Source organism: Egretta garzetta, unplaced genomic scaffold (assembly GCF_000687185.1).
Source record: "Egretta garzetta isolate BGI_Z169 unplaced genomic scaffold, ASM68718v1 scaffold18, whole genome shotgun sequence".
In the NCBI taxonomy this organism is placed as follows: domain Eukaryota; kingdom Metazoa; phylum Chordata; class Aves; order Pelecaniformes; family Ardeidae; genus Egretta; species Egretta garzetta.
In genome coordinates, this window is record NW_009260616.1 from 3,623,501 (window position 1) to 3,637,595 (window position 14,095).

Sequence of the window (14,095 nt, forward strand, 5' to 3'; positions counted from 1 at the left end):
ATAGGTGGAAAGAAGCACTAGGACGCTCAGGTGGTCTGCAGGGAACTTAGGACATCCTCCATAAGTTTGCCTTTCTAGTCCTACATGCTGAAAAAGTCATACTGAATATTCAAGCAGCTATATAACCCTATAAGCATATTTGAAGACCCTTTTTTACACCGAAATGTCCTGTTTTATCCTTTCCTTTCCCCTCAGCAAGAATGCTCATACTCTGTTCACTATGGTAGCTAATGTAAAATAATCAAGTAAAACACTATATCTGTAATCTGTATACTTCTTCATCAACACTGGAGTTATTGCAGTCTGAAGAGTTTCAAATTTAATGTAAATGCTGCAGTTTATTTTAAGAAAAACAGCAAACTATAAATACACATTTAGTCTTCTCTTTTACAACTAGTATGAGAATAATCCAATGTAACATGAATTAGGCAACTGTATTTTAACATGGAAGAAGGAGGCTCATCTAGAAGGTGGCAAAGTTCATGTTTCGGAATGAACTGTCTTTGTTTTCATTCTCTAATTCACAGAGATGTCAATACTATTTTTATACCAAATACTCATATAACCAACTGATACAAAGGACTGTGTTTCAAAACCACAGGACCAATTCATTTTCAATAGAGGCCACAAAAAGAGGAATGCAAATAGTTTCTTCTGTAAGAAGAAAGTCATAAAAGGAGGAAGAAAAAGCTTTCCTTCACATCAGCTCAGTGGCCACGCAGCTACAGCCAACAGGACCTGTGAGACTACACATGACAAAGTTTCCACGCTCCAGTGAGTGACAGCAGAACTTCCATGAGGAAGCAGCTGCCTGTAACAAAATACATAGTCAGAAAATATTTGCAAGACCGGAAAATCTGTTCTTGCTACTCAAGAGATAGTCCGAGCCAGGGGAGTAGAGCAATATTTTTATTTTGGCACATTCTATAATAGAATAAAGAAAAAAAGAAAGTTTCGTCCCTCAAATTCTCAAGTAATAGAGTGTGGGATCTTGATTTTCTAGGTGCTAGGAACAACCCAAAATTTTGTTTTTAAAATAAACGAATTTTTTTTCTTGCATACATAACAGTAAAACAGGACTTCATTTCTAAACAGGGAAAATACATTCTGCTACTTAAATAAACTTTAGCGATTGCTGATGAAGTAAAAAAAAATTACCTTAAAGTTTTAGCTATAAATTTCACGTAACAAAGAAAGGAAGTGATAGATAGCTGACATTTACCATGGGAATTGTGCTAGTCTTATCTATAGCCACTCCACAGAAGAAGGAAAAAAAAAACAAAAAAACCCCCACAAACCAAAAGGCAGGGCAATGGGCAGAAGAAGTAAGTGAAGAAAAGAAAGACACCATTCTATAACACCAGCCAAAAGAAAGAAAGGTGGGTTTGGTTTGCATTTCCCATATGCACATCTGAAAATAGGACCAACTAAAAATTAACCTGAAACCCCTGTACGTGTCTGATCTACGCGATCTCCATGTTGATCTGAATGAAGATACCAGTGAGGTAAGATGTTGAGGCCACTGGTCTACAAGCTCCCCCTCCACACTACATGAGGGTGGTCACTGCAATACCCTGCATGAAAGAATCCTTCAGCTTCTAAATGCTGCCAACGCATTCATCATTTGGGCGACGTTTATGCATTTGTGTTAGGACAACCTTCAGCTGAAGCCAGGTAGCAGCTAAATCTAAACCCCAATCGTTTCTCCTCCATTCTGCAGTTATTGTTTAAGTGGAGATAATCCAGCACTGCCACTTGGCAACTGGAACATGGTCTTCCAACTTTATCTCTCCTTCATATGCCTTTGTCTCGCCATTCATCCATCACTCATAACATGTCAAATAACACAACTAATCTCTGTGCTTCCTAGAACAGTTTATCTCAAAGACACTCAACACAGCTTCTTAGGTATACGGATCTCAGCACACCACCTAAAGTACACTGTTCAACTTAACCAGTTGAAGACACCAATAAACGCCAAAATACAGTTCTCCCTAGTATTTCATAGGAATAAAAACCTTCCATTGTAACGAAGATCACCAAACTTCCTATTCTGTATCACATCGCTATTTTGAAGACACTTTGCACCACTGCAATTAACAGGTACTATTCAACTACTTGACCTTCATTAATCTCGTAAAAAAATATGCTTCACTGATATGAAAGCAACCAGATATTTGAAAGAGCACGGCTTTCTGTGCTGTCAATATTTTGTTGCAAAATGAAAAAAGCTACATGGGTCAAGTCTGTGCTAACTGTGTTGCCTCCAAGTGAAATAAGTGCTCCCTCTGGGAGCAAGGGAAGAGGAAGGCCACAGTGGATGTTCAGAACGAGAGCCAGGCAAAATTCCTTGTTTCCCTACTTCTCTCCTAACATTGGGTCAAAGCACCAGAGACAATAAACAGGCGTTATACACTTCTGAGCCCTGTGATCTACTTTAATGGTTAAAAGTTCATGCCAGTAACAGCGACTGAAATGAAAACATTCAAGCTGACCTTTCCGAAAATGTCGTTGGTTAGTAACAAATCAGATGCATTAGTCCTGCCAGAGCCTTCAGCATTCCCAAAATGAGAAATATTTCAGCCCAAGTTGTATAGTTTTCTATTGATTTATTTTGTACAGTTTTTTTTAATCGCTTTGCAATGGCACGCTTCACAAGTTGCAGCTTCAAGAAGTAAGTTCACCTTGTTTCTAATGAAGAACAAAATGTGAAGATCAACCTAATCTAATGACTGTCCAATGCTTAGGAAAAGTAAACACTTCTTGTCCTAGGGGAGAATACCACGATGCAAAGCCTAGATTTCTGAGCAGAGCTGTTTCCTATAATGCTAACAGAGACTGTAAGCCTCACTTTAGAAGCGGGAAAATCTGCAGCCTCAGAAAGGCAACTTAGTCCACACACATCCAAAACCCATTGAGATTCCAGATGTGAGAGAGTCGCTATAGTCAGATAAGCATTAAAAGAGGCATCAGGTAAAACATACGAACATATGGTTCATAAATCTATCATTCAAGCAAGAAAACTCAAAGGCATAAAAAAAAAAATATGTTATTACCTCCAAATTGATTAGACTATCTCCTTACCTGGTATAAATCTGGAATACTGTTCACACCAGCTGAAAATATTGCTTTTCCTGTATTTTCAGAAGGAAGAAAAAATCCCATCTCCCTTTAGGTTGTATTAGACCTGCAGTACAAATGTAACTGAAGGATACATTAGCTGGGTGCTTTTCCTTAGCAGCGATCAGCAAAAAGCATCTCGTAAGCCACATTTGCTGGTACCTGGATGGCTACAAGCAATTACACATGCTGCAGGAAGCATCTCAGAATCAGACCAGAAAATACTGGTTACGAAAAGGAAAGATCTTGTTTCTAATTTTCAGCTTCAATACCAAAATCTGCTATTCTGTCCCTCCTACACACACAGAACAGTGCACATCTGTGGGAGCATCTGTTTCTCCCTTCTCTTCATTTTCAGTTACTTTAAAGCCAAACACATGCAACACAAGACCCTTAGCAGTGTGATATCGTAAAGGCACGCTCAGAGTACGAGAGAAAACTGGAGCAGCACCATGAAATAATGCACTAGCCTGAGTACTCCGGCTTACTGCTGAATTTCTTACTTGTGTATTATAAATAAGTGGGCTTCGGTTATGGTTCATTTCTATGCAGAGTCATGGATTATCAACAGACCAGATGCTGACATCTCAAACTCTTTATGCAGGTTACATGGGTGGCCAGTGTCTACAGCTGGAATTTTAAAAACTAGCACATGAAAGGCAAAAATAGTCCAGGAAATTATTGCCAATGTGAACAGAAGTTTTATTATCATTTAAATAAAGGAGCTGGTATGCTGAAGTATAACACGTCTCATTTTGGACATTATCCCAAACATCAACCGGATCTCTAAATAAATTTATGAGAAGAAACATGTTCTGGTGGCAGATTTCTAATCCCACTGGAGAAAACCCAGATCATCTCCATTTAAGGTCAAGCAAGCAACAGCTGCACATTTTTGTTCCCCAGAACAAAATAAAGCAGACCAGAACCTCCAACACAGATTCCTTTTTTAAAGCTTTTCCTTTCCGATATCCATGGGTGTCTGGACCCATTCACCAAGGAGTGAATCAAACCATACAATGATGTGCTCATATACACTGCCTGTACCTGTCAGACTGGCATGTCACATGAGCAGCTCTTTAGCATCTGCCTCAGAACCCCACCAAAATCCCCGTGAGTTACATGAGGGAGCAATACTGAACTGAACCAGAAAAATGTTGTCAAGAGAGGGTACCCGAACAAGCTTATTGATAGAGAAACAGGATCCATACAAGAACTACAACTTCCATACGGTCTGAATTTGTGCATGTTGTTATTTAACGAAGATATTTTCAATCTTAAAATTTCTTATCCAAGTTAGACATTTACAGAAGGCATGCATGAGATACTATTTTTATTAATGCCTTACCTTGCACAATTAAGTATCATTCTTTAAAAGGAAGACTAAGCTGTGACTGTGTCAGCAGCTCACAAACAAAATCAGCATTCTTTTAAGGCATCTCATTTCTAAAAAGCTCCAAAATTATTATTAGGTCCAATTTGCTTAGAAAAAAAAGCAGATAATCTGGGGTAGAGTAACTGAGTAACACAATCATTTTACAGTGACTTGGTAAATGGGAGGATCTGGCATTGCAGCTACTGTGGTGCTGGACTTAAATAACAAAGTACAGAAGTGAATTTCAATAGTACAAGTTTCATATTACATCTTACAAAAAGCAAACAATGCAATGATAGAAGTACTTTTGCTGGATGACTGCACACGATAAAACCATGAAACTTCCCTCATAAAAAGGCCAAACACAGTTTGCTTGACTGTGAGAAATTTATAGTGTTAATAATGCCATTATAAGTAAATTATGAAACCCTTCACAGTGGTAAAGAACTATGACTCCTCACTGTGGCGATATTCAATTAACTTTCAAATGAAGTATGTGACCCTAAATTTCCTGGGTTTGACATTAAAGGATAACAGAAAGCAGGCAAGTTTATTATACTAAAACTGAGTTTCTAACTTCAACTATGTTATAAACAATTTTGCAGAAGAGCTAAGCCTTGTTTACAAAAATAAGAACAGAGTTCAATTTGAAACAAGGTGGTATGTCACCTCCAAGGTCTTTTTGTCTCTGGTTTGCAGCATGTATCACAGCAAGGCTTATAGGGAATGAAAAAAAACAAACTAAAAAAAACCACCCCACCATGTCTGGTTTCCTGCTCAAAGACAAGGACTAATCTATGCTAAACAATTATTGTCATAACTGGATCTGCCAGTGTTCAGAGTTCAGCGCTTCTGTATTTTTGCTTGCAATTTCCAAATCAGGAAAAGGCACATGTTGTCGGTTGCATCAACATACGAAGCCTGATGCTGGATGCTCACACGCTCAACAGTTCAGTCCTTTCATGTCCAGCAAATCCTCCACTTCCTGGATGCATGAAACCTACTCCATATAAGCACTGTGGTCTCATTTGTCATTTCACAACACAGGATAATATACGTAAGATAACCTGCAAAGTAGCATCCAGCTGCTGCTCCTATCCAAACAAACAGAAGATTCTCAAAAATTGCTTGGACAGTTTTCTGCCACAAAAAGAGGGGGAGAAAAAGGGGAATGGGGGTGGATGGGGGGTTGGGGGTGGTGAATGTGTTTTAAAGGAAAGGTAAATACTTCAAAATATACAGAAATGATAAATTTCAGAGATTAACTTACATATGCAAAATTTTATTTGGGAAATAAAAACCCCAACGTTTAATGCAAATTCACTTTAAAGGTTGGAGGAGGCCTGAAATACAGAGAAATTACTTCAGTTCAAGCATTGTCAGAAGAAAGATGATGTTGGAAAACACACACCATACACTGTAAACTCAATACCAGCTGCATAACCGAATTCTCAAAACTGTATCTACTGAAAGTGTAATTTAAGAAACTTCTTGTACAAAAGAAAATCTTTCCAAGTCAAAAGCCCATATGAAATGTGATCACCCACACTAGAGATTTAAGTTTGTTATGATGAAGAAACATTGCTATAGCAGAAGTAACACATCCAAAACAGCTCCCTGAACAAATTCCCATTTACGCTCATGTTTAAGAAAAGGCAGGGTGTAAGCAAGCAGCTGTCTTTGCTACCCCACTGAAGCGTGCTGTTTCCCAGATTCCTTCATCCTGTGGCTGCGCAGGTGCTCTCTCTGGCACACAGTTCCCTTCACGGGAGGAAAGTTGTTGCCCATGTTTAATATATTACTGCTGTGAACAAGTTTAGAGGAGCCACTGCCTGTGTCAGAAGGCAGAAATGGGACCAATCACAACTTGTGAGCTGCTGAATGACACCGGGAGTCCTGCCTCTGAAACTTCTGTTATTTTTTCCCCTCAACCTACTTCAATTGTTCCCACAACTTGGTCACAGACTCGGACAAGTTGCCAGAGATCAACAGGCACTTCCCAACAGCCCGGAGCAGGCTCCCCTGTGCTTCACTCACAGTCACACCAGAGGTAAGGAACCTCTCTTCTTTTATGCTTTTAATTCTTACCAGCAAGGCACTGCAGCTGTACTTTTCTGCAAAAACTCCTCTACTCAAATTAACAGCTGGTTATAATTGTTTATCAAAAGATACGTAAATGTAGGCATTACAGCTCCGAGTCAAAAATATAATGCTGTGAGAGACATACTTTAGGGACAATAAAGGCAACTGAGCTTTTTCTATATGCCGATGGGACACCAGCTGTCCTTGGGTAGATGATTTATACAGGTAGCATTACACCAGAAGGTGAGAAACTTTCACCACTTTCCTCAGACCTCTGCCTCTCCTTTTAAAATTTAAAATGTTTTGGTTTTTAATACAGAATCCACAAAGAGAGTAATTCTCTTAAAGTTTTGTAGAGACACTTTTGTTTGCCCAAGGCTGCCTATCCACAGCCCAGCAAAGGTAAAGCTCTTAACTCAGAAAAGCATTTTTTTGATCTAACACATTGAAAAAGCAAACCTTTGTTTGCTATATGATGAAAAAGTACCCTTAATTAAAAAAAAAAATTAAGTGGTTTATGCCAGTACTAGAACTGAAATTATATCATGTTACCCAAACTGCAGTTCAAGCTACCAAATTCATATAGTATTTTTGTTGTGAATTCCTTTAAAGGTTTATTTTCTCCTGATGGTCACTGTAACTGCCAAACTTGTCCTAGAATGGTTCTAACAACAGATAAATAGTTTAGCTAGGATTTGTAACATCATGAACAGAATTTCAAATGCATAGAGTAATCCATTGATTTCCAACTAAGGGAAGCGTGTACACACTGTACAACAAAATAAACACCAGCTTTGAAATCACTGCAGACAAAAAAGAGCACATCTCAAACAGAAACATGTCACATAAAGGACATTTTAGTATTTACATACACAAATATTTTTAAAAGGAATATGATTCTTTAATATGTAGCTCTCTAATAAATTTACCCTCCTTACAGTCATGTTCCCCCCTTCCATCAATTCACACCTTACTACTTACATACACTTACGGTTCTGGTTTTAGAAAAGACAGGCTTAATATAGACCTTAATTTTGTGAGGTGTGTTTTCCCTGTTACCGAACAGACATACCTAATTCCTTTTCCTATTACTGACTGGTAGGCATCAGGCAAAAATATGTGCAGGTACTTGGTTTTGTGCTCAGCAGCCTTGTGCCACTTTTGAATAGACAAGTACTGGAAGTGTCCGGACGTCCTGTTACTCATAAGGCAAACAATCTGTTATGAAGTTCTCTGGAAGCTGTTTCCAGTAGGCAGAAGCAGCACTTCAGACTTCCCAGTGCCTTCAAACCAATGTCTACAATGAGCAAGAAGACTGAGAGACAGACAGAGAGATTTTTTTCAAGGCTAAAGTTATAGAAAATGTACCTTCAAGTAGAGAGAGGAGTTTCCATTTATTCTACCACAAAAAGAATCTTTCCCTCCTAACACATACACACACCTTTAAAAAGACAGAGTTAATGCATACACACACAGATATGTACACACAGAAACTTAACTGCTATAGGCAGCTCTGTACTGGAATGCATCCATAGCTACAGCATGTTAGATACCCGTTCATCTGAACTCCATCCTGTCACAGAGTTAGGTAATTTAAAGTAGATGACAGTGTGGCTCAGCTGTTAAGTTAAATCTAAAAATTTCACACTAGTAACATCTCATGTCACAGACATCCAAACCTCAGTTACCAACAGCCGACAGTCGTGACAGAAGCATGTGCTACACAGCAGGTGACAAATGTTACGAATTCAGATGTGAAACATCGCATTTAATTTACAGCAAATAGCAGTCTTGTGGGTTTTTTGCCACTCATTTGTCAAGACAACATTATTTGCATTTAGAGATATTCAGATTTCTGTATATACCACGTTTGTATTTTAAAAAGTTGCATTTATTTCTCATCCCCTGAAGAGGTTAGGAATATAGTGTTCTTCATTGTACAATATGAAACTCATTAAAATTAGTTTGTCATCAGATAGCGTAAAGGTGATTTTCACTGATTTTTTCAGACTATCAGCAAACAAAAATGTATGGGAGACACCTACACAGCTGTAAAAACAGCTTTTGATTTGCTTTAAGAATAGAATATTAGGAATAGAAACTTATGCCAACTGGAGAGATAAAAAATGCAACAGGAAAGTAATGTTACTTTCCCTAAACTACAAGACACTTTAGAACTGGAAGATTGCTTTTGCTTTCTAGAAATTGATGCATGGCTTAAGAGGACTTTCCTGGCATCAAGTTACTGCTCTGAAATTGAATTTATTTACTATATTCCTTTTTCAATCAATACCATGTCATTGTCCCCTGAGCTGCTTAAAAGGTTAAACCCACAACTTGCAACATCCCCCTTCAACTTCTACCTTTTATACATGCTAGATGTATTTCAATTTTTACTTCAGTTCAAATTGCACTTACTCCATTTCCTATTAATAAGTAGTATCAAATGAACTACCAAAACCTAGAACCCAGCTTGAAACTACGTGTTTAGGCACTCTGTATGTGCAGTGGAGGAGGGAGTTCATTTCCTCAAAGAAAGATACTACATAAAAGACAAATCATACCAACAGATGGGAAAAAAGTGTACAGTTCTTACATGTCTTTTTTTGATTAGGGGAACAGATAAGTATGGAGGCTGAAGCACCTGCCCAAGGTCCCACTGCACGGTCCTGTAGCAGTTGCAGGGAATTTAACCCAGAGTTAAAAAAGTAGCCCCAAGCATTAGCTCCCAGGCTACTCAAACAGACCAGCACACAGATAAAAGTCCCAGGTACCTGCAAGGAATGTGGGTAACTTCAAAAAACCAAAGTGCCAAGCCTGGGGTGTTCAGCTATTCACCAGTGTAATTTCTTGGCGTCTACACCTTTCGCATTCTCATGGACTTGAAAGACTGGAAAAGTAAAGGCTCTTACTGGCGATCTTGCTGCTAGAACCCTGAAAACATCAAAGCTAGTCAAAAGGAAGACTGTAAGAGGAACAAATTAATAAAAGGGGGAGGGGAAAAAAAAAAGAAAATATACATTAAAAATGTGAGCCTTCCCCTACCCTCTCCCAAACACATGAAAAATATTGACACTTCAGTACAAAACAGGCTTTAAAACAAAAGGTAAAAAAGGATAAAATTAGTTTGCTTTGCCTGTTACCAGCACTTCCCAAACTCTATGAGCTGAATTGTTGCTTCTTCCCCCATCCCAAGGAAATGTTTTCTGCATGTGATTGAAAAAATGACATTATATGCCAAAAGTCAGTCTCTAGCTCTCTTCAATGACTTAATGTACTCCAGCTGCAATTTTCTCTTTCCCCTTGCTCTTTTTTCCACACTCTTACTCTCTTCGTCTGCTCATTTTCTTTTGCTGCTTTCCTCCCTCAATCTGTCTTCTTTCCCCTTTTATGCATTCTTCTCTAAAAAAAAAAAAATAAAAAAATTCAAACTTCCCTTTTTCTGCAGTCAAGCTGTTGAACTGGCTAATGTCCTTAATACCCTTCTTCACTGACACAACCGCCTAGTGCAACTCTCAGCCTAAAATCAGAGTAAGCAACAGAATTCTGTGCCCCTAGCATAGGCAAACACATAATCCAGCTGCTGGGGTAAATCCTAGCAAGTCACCTCTACACTATGTATTTTTTTTTTAGAAAGAACAACAACTAAAAATTACAACATACCTTTATAAGTAACTTCTCTACTTGAAAACCTGTAAGCAACTTCTGTTATATCATTGGAAACTTTTATTTGCTGAAGTAAATTGACAGTAGTGAGACAGACCCTCTCTAGAGTTAATTCAGACTGCTTCCTTCTTCACTCTTCACCCCCATCTTCCTCACACAAAAAAAAAAAAAAAAAAAAAAAAGATTTTTCAGACTTGGAGGTCTCAACTGCAGTGACTCCATACTACAGATGAGGTGGTGTTTTACAGCAGGGTTCAAAACAAAGCAATGCAACCTGGAATCAGATATATACATTAGCACAGGACAGCCCGTGAAGATGACAAGCATGCCTACACATCAACTGCAGCTGCTGCGCACAGGCAGAGCTTTAAAACTCTGCAATGTCTTCTCCTCTGGGGGCCATGCAGTCCACAGACAATGGTAATGAAGGGCTCAAGGTTCAATTCAACTCACAGCATTTCATCCTGCATGCAGGGTTCTTTTTTGCTTTGGCACTATACACACAAGTCTTTAAGCTTACCTCCTCTGAACATGCAGAGAATGCCTCTTCTTGCCTATGAGTATCACACTGCTCACATAAACAGCTAAAGGAATTTCTTAGGCCAGGTAATTTTTAGTAACAGTTCTAAACACGTACTAGACCAAGGATCACGTAACGTGATGGTACTTTTTGCAATGCTACATTTATGGTTATTAAGACATTTATTTTCAATGGATAAAACTGAATTACTGGGTTTTGGGGACATCTCGTTGTAAAATTCTATGCAAGAGACTGTTATGCAATATTACTTATTAACAATTCCTTTCCATGGCTTCACTTGGTCATATGGGACAGAAACAAGTCAAATATGCCAAACCTCTTCTATTCCACTGATATCACTGCTGCATTTAGTAAACATATGACAGGAAACAGGCTGTGTCTAAAATTGCTGTGGCATTTCCAAAGGAGCCAAATTTATCCCGTGTGACTTCAATGGAGTCAATGCAGTTGCACAAGGAACAAGCGTGGCCCACAGTTTTCACTTTGGTCACATACCTCCTCTCATTGTGAAGGACACCCAGGAACAAAGATAAAAATAACCTAATACAAATCAGGGGAACAGTCACATGTCAGTGAAGAAGGAAGCGATAATTGTCATCGGTGACTAATTCTAGGGCACCAGGTGTAGGGGATCCCCTACATAGTAACATATGGGGTCAGCCACGTGATCTCTTCCTGCAAATTTGTGCTGTGCATAAGACAAACCTTTCACATCCATTAATACTCCTGGATCAAACACCCAACTACATAGCAATGAAGCCAACATTTTCTCCTGTGCAATACTCAGTCTTGCCACACGTGAGTAACACTGACTTTAAAAAAAGGTCAAGTATAGTTTGCCCTTTTGCTGCACTTTCCCTTAAAGAAGTGCTGTGTGCATGCAAGTGCTTCTTAATATTGACCTACAACCCAGACAGGGGACTAAACAGCGGAGAACATCCCCTATTTGTGGCAATGATCAGCCTTCATTTCAGTGTAATTATTTTTCAGGCTGTCCATTTTGACCTCGATAACCACCCATATGCAGCTGCGTTACTGAATCTGTTTCTCTTTATGCACACTTTAGGTGGGTGACAGCACCATGGAGGATTAACAAGCAAGGTATGTGTTTATTAGTTGAAGCCACGCACTTGTAAAGACAAACTTCGTTGAAGTACAGACACAGAATTTGCTTCTTTTGCTCCTAAGAAAACTTCTTCCACAGACATAGTAGGTAAAACAATATGCAGGTGTTTTAAATATTTCCAATTCCCTATGAGCTTTTAAATCAAGAAAACCAAGTTACTCTATTCTGACCTTTCCTCATCCCCTCTCTACACCATTTTCTAGTCATAAAAGGTATACATTTTAACTTATGCTACCTTTTTTTTTTTTCTTTCTTTTTGCTGAGATCCTTTCTTACTGCCTGAATGGTAATGTATGTTTGAACAGCTCACGTCAGTGTGACAGCTTGACTGAGCCTTCTGACCTACAGCCTGCTCCCTCAGCAACATCCCTCACTTATTCCAAAGGGAAGAATAATTCCCCCCCCGCCCCTTCCCAAGAGATCTCACTGTCTTGACTCACCTGCACCTGCAGTGGCCTTGTATCTGTGATGCCCAACAAGCTAGTTTGTTGGTGGTGGTTTGTTTGGGGTTTTTTTGTTTTGGTGGTGTTTGGTTTTTTTTTTTTTTGTTTTTGGTTTTTTTTTTTTGTAGTTTGTTGTTGGTGGTTTGTTTGGGGTTTTTTTGTTTTTGTTTTGGTGGTTTTTTTTTTTTTTTTTTTTTACAGAAGCACTTCAAAACCCCAGGTCCTTATCCCCTGAGTCTTGCAGGTGCTAGCATATGTGTGGTTAAATCTAACGCAGTACACAGAAATGGACTTAATGTGCATATACACAGGTAAAAACTCATGCTGTTCTAGCCCTTCTGAGGGCCCCAAGAAATACAGCAGCCAAGAAGAAGACAGATACATTGCCATAGCAGGTCACACACAGCCCAAAGACCACAGGTTGCACACACCCTGCATTAAAAAAAAAAAAAAAATGACGTAAGTTGTGATGAAGTCATCTGCAGGAAATACTTTTCTCTGTGCAGTGTCTGTCACACAAGCTAGTTACACAAACTTTTCTGTGCTAGCATAAATTAGTGGTTCATCGACTGTGCCTTGTCTAGAAGAGGATAAACAGCCTAATGCACCCCAGCCGGTATTGGGCTGGGAGAACAAATGTGTCTTCGGCCAAGTCACTTGAGAATTCCTGTGCATGTCTTCCTTTTAGTGCACTTAGAGCAGACAGTGACCAGCAAAGAGCTAAGCAGAATATACTTGGCAAGCACTTTAACTGCTTAAATAGACAAAACCAGGTACAGCATAAAGTCAAACAATGCTGAAAAATTATAGTCACTATGAAAGTAAGTTCCTGGTGTATGTTGTGTTCGCAAAAACATTAAGATCAACTATAGCTCAAAACATCATAACAAAATCTGAAGTTCAATTTCAGGAGGAGATGTCATCACATGGAATCCTCTAAAGGTATTAAAATATCCATGTGTAATCTGGTTTCGTTTGAAAGTCTTTTTAAATACCAACACTGCACTGGAAGCACATGCGTTCTGCTCATACAGCACCATTTCACTCTACAGCCCAACATAGAGAGACTAAAAAAGAAAGAGTCTGAAAGACATTTGTTTCATTTTAAGGTTTTTCAATTTTAGCCACACCTAAAGACAAACTCATGGACAACCAAGTATCTCTGATTCAGTCAGGATCATCACTTAATTTAGGCAGCAGATATCTAAAAATCAGTTTTCCTTTATGTGCCATATATGAGTAGATAGGAGTTACATTTATTGCCCTCCCCCCCCAAAAAAGATGACAACGAGAGGCCTTCTGTGAGAGATACGATCACGATATAAATTCATAGGGGCAAGCGCAGCTTTAGGAGCAAAGTTTGAGAGATGCATGCAACACCACCTCGAAAACCAATTTTTCACATTGTGATAGCACCTACAGAATCCACCTCGCTACGAGCTAAGCAAGCGTGTATCAAAGCCAGCCTCTTGCCATGGAAGGTTCGAACAGGAGGGTTTTACACCACAACTACTTACTGGGAGTTTTAAGACAACTGACACCCTGTGCTTCCATCTGCCATTAAACAGGGGGAAAACACACTTGAACACTCACTTAAGAGACAAAGTTTTATACACGCTTTATTTTGCTCTTCATAGCAGGTCTCTGCCTTTGCACCTACATTTTGTAACACATTGTCCTGTATGTATATAAAAAAATTTAGTCCTTATTCTGTTTTGTCTGTTGAGAAATATACTACTAAA

At 38.9% G+C, this 14,095-nt stretch overlaps 1 protein-coding gene across 1 annotated transcript in view; it reads right to left on the reverse strand.

Annotated features, from left to right (window-relative positions):
- The window catches only part of CEP85L (centrosomal protein 85 like), a 157,470-nt gene that overhangs the window by 47,155 nt on the left and 96,220 nt on the right, over positions 1 to 14,095 (reverse strand). The window lies entirely within an intron of this gene.